This window comes from Brassica napus, chromosome A10 (assembly GCF_020379485.1).
Source record: "Brassica napus cultivar Da-Ae chromosome A10, Da-Ae, whole genome shotgun sequence".
Classification (NCBI taxonomy): domain Eukaryota; kingdom Viridiplantae; phylum Streptophyta; class Magnoliopsida; order Brassicales; family Brassicaceae; genus Brassica; species Brassica napus.
Window position 1 is genome coordinate 8,346,708 of NC_063443.1, and position 6,950 is coordinate 8,353,657.

General features: G+C 41.2%; 1 non-coding gene across 1 annotated transcript; it reads right to left on the reverse strand.

The window, feature by feature from the left end:
* Nucleotides 1–633: 633 nt before the first annotated feature.
* On the reverse strand, nucleotides 634–740 carry LOC125579624. The gene has a single exon (XR_007317684.1). It is a non-coding gene; the product is annotated as a small nucleolar RNA R71 (small nucleolar RNA).
* Between the last annotated feature and the right edge of the window lie 6,210 nt (nucleotides 741–6,950).

Below are 6,950 nucleotides of genomic sequence, written 5' to 3' on the forward strand. Positions count from 1 at the left end.
AGATTTGAACATTGAGATTTAGTCACTTGCTTGAGACTAAGTCATTTTTATTTTCTTTTGTTACTGATTCTCTTTCTTCACCTCCCTTTAATCTACAGGTGTATGAACTTGAGGAGCAGGGGTCCATCAAACCTAGTTCCAATAGCTGCAGACATCAGAGCTTTAGAGAGAGAGTGTGCTAGAAATAGAAGAGAAGAAGAGCAACAGGCTCACTTGCAGAGATTGAGTACTGATATGGGAGACATACCTCAAAACCAACAGCGAGCAGCTCGACCCATTGGCACTTACGACCGCCCCAACATTCATGGTCATAGATTGGGAATCCGAGCACCCGCTGTGGCAGCCAACAACTTTGAGATCAAATCAGGACTCCTCAACGTGATCGAGAACAACAAGTATCATGGCTTGGCTCTAGAGGATCCATTTGATCACTTGGACAGGTTCGACAGCTACTGTGGGTTGTCAAAAACCAATGGTGTGTCCGAAGATGCCTTAAAGCTCAAGCTATTCCCTTTCTCTTTGGGGGATAAGGCACGTCAGTGGGAGAAGTCTCTACCCAGTGACTCCATCACTACTTGGGATGACTGCAAGAAAGCATTCTTGGAGAAGTTCTTCTCTACTTCAAGAACTGCTAAGCTGAGAAACGAGATTTCCAGCTTTCAACAGAAGAACTTGGAAGGCTTCAGTGAAGCCTGGGAGAGATTCAAGGGCTACCAAGCTCAATGCCCACACCATGGCTTTTCTAAGGAGAGCTTGCTGAGCACATTCTACCGTGGTGCTCTTCCTAAGTACAGAGCCAGACTGGATACAGCTAGCAATGGGTTCTTCTTGGGGAGAACTGAGGAGGATGCAGAAGAACTGGTTGACAACATGGTAAAGAGTGATGCAGTCTACAGTGGAGACCACGACAGAGGCAGTAGAACAGATGATAAGCAGACGAGGAAAGAGATCAAAGCTTTGGAAGACAAGATCGACCTACTCATTGCTGAAAAAGCAACCCAAGAGCAGCTGAAGTTTGTTGGTAACTCCAAGCAGGAAGATCCACTTGCTGTCAATGAGGTTGAGGGTTTGGAAGGTCAAGAGGAGTTGTGTTTCATCAACAACAATGGTAGCTGGTACAAAAAGGAGCCCAACTTTCAGTACAACAACTACCAACAGAAATCCTATCCAAACAACCAACAGAGTGGCTATCCGCCAAGAAACAACCAGCAAGGCAGCTATCAGCCTCAGCAAAACCCCTCGTCTGGTTCCTCTGCTCCTCAAGAGAGCAGCACTGATACCTTACTGAAGCAAATCTTGGAGTCTCAGACTAGAAGTGAGAAGCAAGTTGGTTATGAGTTGAAGAACCTTCATTCCAAGATTGATGGGAGCTACAATGAGCTCAACAACAAATTCTCACACCTTGCTTCTACAGTCAGGAATTTAGAGAATCAATTTGCTTCCATGAACACTCACCAGAATCGCCAGCAAGGATCTCTACCTGGAAAGTCTGACCAAAATCCCAAGGAGGCCAAAGCTATCACCCTTAGGAGTGGTAAGCAGTTACCTCCTAGAACCCTCACCAAGGATGCTGAGAAATTAGGTGAGGGGGTTGCCATCAACATAGATGATGAAGTGGTGATTGTTGATGAGAAGATCAATGACGAGATCTTGGAGAAGATAGTGGAAGCCAAAGGTAAAGGAAAGGTTGGAGAGGAGAAGAAGACAGTAAAGGATGGTGAAGTTGTTACTCCAGCAAGTGAAAGTTCTTTTGTTCCTCCTCCCTATGAACCCAAACTTCCATTCCCTGGTAGATTCAAGAAGCAGCTGCTAGAGAAATACAAAGCTCTGTTTGAGAAGCAAATGAGTGAAGCTCAGGTTGCAATGCCCATCATCGATGCTTTCATGTTGATTCCTCAATACAACAATTTCCTGAAAGATGTTGTAGCTGCAAAGAAGAAGGAGATGGAAAGCATGATGATTCTTACCCATGAGTGCAATGCCATCATCCAGAGGCTTGATGTTCCAGAGAAATTAGAGGATCCAGGAAGCTTCACACTACCTTGTGCTCTTGGACCTATGGTATTTGAGAAAAGTCTCTGCGATTTGGGAGCTAGTGTCAGCTTGATGCCTTTGTCTGTTGCAAAGAAGCTTGGATTCACTCAGTACAAGAAGTGTAGACTCTCTCTGGTGTTAGCTGATCGTTCAGTGAAGTACCCTGTGGGCATCTTAGAGGACCTCCCTGTGAAGATTGGAAGGTATGAGATACCTACAGATTTTGTGGTGCTTGAGATGGGTGAGGAGGCTCAAGATCCATTGATTCTAGGAAGGCCATTCTTAGCTACAGCAGGAGCTATTGTTAATGTGAAGGAGGGCACGATTGATCTCCATTTGGGTAAAGAGAACATCCTCCACTTTGACATCAAGAGGAAAATGAGGAAACCAACTGTGTTCGGGCAAGCCTTCTACATTGAAGAGATGGACACCCCTGCTGATGAGCACCTTGAAGAGTTACCACCTGAGGACGACGAGGAGGGAGCATCTCCCTCTACTCATTCCCTATAGAAGGTAACCCACCACACTCCCTTGTATATACCATTTCATTTTTGCATATTAGTCTTCTTTTCGGTATCTCTCTCTACTTGACGACACAGAGACTGTGTAACTCAAGTTTGGGGGAGGTACCAAGTATTTGATCATGTTTGCTTTGATGTTGTTTCATTGAGTCATGCATTGCATACCTATTTGCATTAAAAAAAAAAAACCAATCATTTAGTTTGCATCATTTGCATTTTTAGGAGAGTCTAGAGCATATAGGTTGCATTCACTTGCATTGGGAGCAATGATTTTAAATGCCTTGTAAAGAACACTACGTTGCACCTGAGTAGTTTTTGCACCTCTCAAAAAGACTTGTATGTTTCGAGCCTTGAAAACTCTTCCTGAAACTTGTTGATTGCTGAAACTCAGTCTTTGAAGCCAACTACAACCTTATTTGAACTGAACGAACTTAATGCTTCTTGCTCATGGTCCCTTGTGTACTGAGTCATGGCTATACACACTTGAGTTGTCACATCCTTTATGCCAATCTTATTTTGACAAACTCTAGTGGTAGACCACTCCCAAAACCTTTCCCTCCTTTTAAGCTTTCATTGTTTGATGAGTGAGGCCTTCTTCGGAAAGTCTTACATGCGCATAATGTTGAGAGTATCGGGAACGACAATGCTTGATCTTCATTCTTGCTAGATTGGGCACTCTATTGTCTAGCTATAGGTGGGGGGTGAGTGTTGTGATTATGATTTGGGAGAAATGAAAAAAAGAAAAGAATAGACTCTTTGTGCTTAAGTGAATTGTTTTATTGGGATAAGTAGAGAAGTCTCTAGCTCAAGTTTTGAAAGTCTTGGCCCCCAGCCTAAAAAAATAAAAAAAAAAAGGAAAAAAAAAAAAAAACGAAAAAAAAAGAGAAAAGAAAAAGAAAAAAAAAGAAAAGAAAAAGGGGCTAGCAAAGTTGTTAGGAGCTAAGAAATGTTTTGAGGTTGTGAAAAATCCCTTGTAGATTTCAAAGAGAAGGAGTTAAAGTTCTTAGGATCTTTTGGTGAGAGATGTGAGTTGGGTTTGACATTTGGGAATGATTGTGTAATTGTATGTTTGGGAAAAGGGTAGAACAATGGAGATTGAGCATTGTATGCATGAGTTGATCCCTTTCTTAGATATATTATGTGCAATGTCAAGGCTACTTGTTTTGAGAGTAAACCACCTTAAAGATCATATGTTTTGAACCTCTTGAATCACTTGAATAAAAGCCTTCCCTTACCCAACCAAATGACTTGGACCAACTGACCATTTGCAAGAATTCACCTGATGTTTTGTGCTTAATGAATGTGAGAGTTGGTTGATTTGAATGTGTGGATGCTTGATGATGAGTGTAAGAACAAAAAGAGTTAAGATAGGCCTAGAGAAGCTAGAGTGTAATAAGAGAGTGTGCTAGTTGTGTTTCTTTTGGCTATGTGCTCCCTCCTTCAACCTCTCTCCCTATGAGTTCTAGAAAGTTCACTTGTGGACAAGTAAAAGAACAAGTTTGGGGGAGTTGATATCTTGCATATTTGCATTGTTTTATCCATTCATCCATGAGCATTTTCATCATATAGATTAGGATTCAGACATGTTTAGGTTGCATTTTGCATACATGAGTCTCTATTAGGTACTGGAATACCACATGAGGCTATTTGGAGCTCAAAAGAGGTGAAAAGGTGACAATTGGACGAACCGAGCGTGGGAGCGACCTCCCGGAGCGACATCACGAAGTCGCTGTGTCCCACTTCTCAGAGCGACCTTCCTAAAGCGACGCCATGAAGTCGCTCGCGTTTTCACGTCCGGAGACACACAACTCGCTCTCGGAGCGACCTCTCGCAGCGACCCAGCGAGGTCGCTCCCGAAGCTTGGAGCGACCTGTCCAGAGCGACAGAGAGAAGTCGCTCGCCATCTTGGTTCCCGGAGACAAGAAATCGCTCTCGGAGCGACCTCTCAGAGCGACCCACTGAGGTCGCTCCCGAAGGCCGGAGCGACTTGCCGGAGCGACATGCCGAGGTCGCTCCGCGCCTATTATCTGCTCGATTTCTATTTTACTTAAGGGCCTTTTGGTCATTTCATTATGCACGTTTTACATTTCTAAAACCTATGTTTTAAAGATCTTTTGTAGCCACCAGAGGCAGATTATCTTTTATCTTTTGATCTATTGAGAAATACACAAGAATCTCTTGGATTTTGATTGTTATGTTCTTGTGTTATTGTTGATTTCTTATCTATTTCTCTACATGATTAATCTGAAATCCAACATGGGTTTAAGAGGAATCATGGAGATTAGTGAGTAATCACCTTTTGAATTCATGGGTTAGGGAGATTAAGGGTGATTAGGTTAGTTCTAGGATGTTTTAGTGTAGATCATTCTTGTTCCTTGCTAGTAGAGTATTCATAATGCATCTTCTGAGTTGGCCACTCAAAAGTTGATCAATAGACATTTCCCACCCAAAAGGTGTTTGATGAAATGCCTGAGACAACTCTCCTAGGCTTTTAGTATACTTTGCCAAAGACATTTGTTGTTAAAGATGCTAAGATAGCTAATAGACTTGTTAGTAATGATTGCTTTCATATTATTCAACCAAAGACATTTGATGTTTGAGATATGTTAGCAAATGAGCATTCATCTAGACATAGAGCTTGCTTAGAATTGTGTCTAGGCTTAAGGTTGATAGTTTGATTGATCATTTGCCATCCTTAGTTCGATACTTGATCACCCAAGGTCTAATCCCTATCCCCATGAGTTCTCTTTTCCCTTAGTCAAGAAAGTTTCATTCTGTTATTGCTTTCTAGTTTAGTAGTAGTTTAAAACCCATCTAAATCATTGGTTGCACTTAGATTAAGTGAGTACTTGCATTCTCAGTGCTTTGATATCCCTCAGAACTGGTTCGACAATCATTTATACTACAACATTTGTCTTAGGAGCCTTGAAAACTCCTAACATCACGCTGGCGCGCGGATCAGAGTCTAGTCATATCTTTATTATACGTACATTATTATATATAATAGTTAGAATTATGTTCCGGTTATATGCATGGAAAAAAAGTAAAAAGTAACATATAAAACATATACAATATAAAATAACGTAACGGCCTAAAATTATATGATATAACTAATTTTAGCACAATCTTATAACTAACTTATACTGTATAGAGTTGATTATTAAGATACCCAAGAAGCCGTGTCATCCACTTCCCTGTCTCCACTGTCCCTGCCAATGCATGCACACGTCGTGTATAAATCACGATCCATCCCTAGAAACTTTGAAGATTGACACAAAAGACAATAGCTAAGCTTCCTCTCACACTCCTTACACAAACACATATGCTTACATGACAACAACAAAATACATTCCTCTCTCACTCCATAAAACTGCACATCATCGTCGTCGTTGTACTGTTTCCCCATTGAACCAAGCGTGTCATCCACTTTCCTGGCTCCACTTCGTTCGATGCTATCTCTTGGTCGAGCGTGAGTTCCCTCCGGATTTTAGTTGAGAGCAGCGATCATGTACTCGCTGCACTTTGCACGTTGTTGCCCTAGCTCAGCTTCCATTGCTATTTGTTCGATACGCACCTCAAGTAAAGCTTCTCTTTTTTTTATATCATCTCGAGTTCCTCGTCTTTCTCAGGGAGTTTCTGAACAACTATTTTCTCTATGAGGGATAATGTCTTCTATTGATTCTATTGACTCATCTGGATCTTCTCGAGCATCGCATGAGTAGCTAGTCTCCATGTTAAAGAGAACCTGAAAACAAACCAATAGATCTAAGAAGCTAACACAATAGATGAATCATCCAAGGATAATGTTCATCACGAAAAAATCGTTTTGTTAACCAACTTCAAAACGTGATAACTCACAACAGAACTGAGTTGTAATAACTCGCAAGAGAACCGAGTTGTGATAACTCACAACAGAACCGAGTTGTGATAACTCGCAACAGTACTATAAGATGAAGGTGAAGGTGATAACTCGCAACAGAACCGAGTTGTGTCTCTACACGAAACTGATCGAGGAAGATGGAAGCTCAAGTACTCTTCGAGCAGCAACATTTCTCGTCTCTATATTATATTTAGCATGATGAAGGTGAAAAAGCTATGAGTCCATAGACATGAAAAAGCCATGAGTCTATAGACATGAAAAAGCCATTTAATATAAACCGAAAAAGAATCAAAAAAGGAAATAAATTATGGTATTAAAGTCAACGCTTTTGTGAGAAGCTCTTACAGCGCGACACATATGCAAAATTGAGAATAAAGCCTTCTCATGCATCCATGTTAAAATAACCAAGAGAAAATTAAGGAAAGTCTTAAAAAATGCTTCTCCTTTAATATATAAGGGATATAAGGAGTTCAGTCATGCAAATATATGATGACATCCCCGTATGACATCGCTAA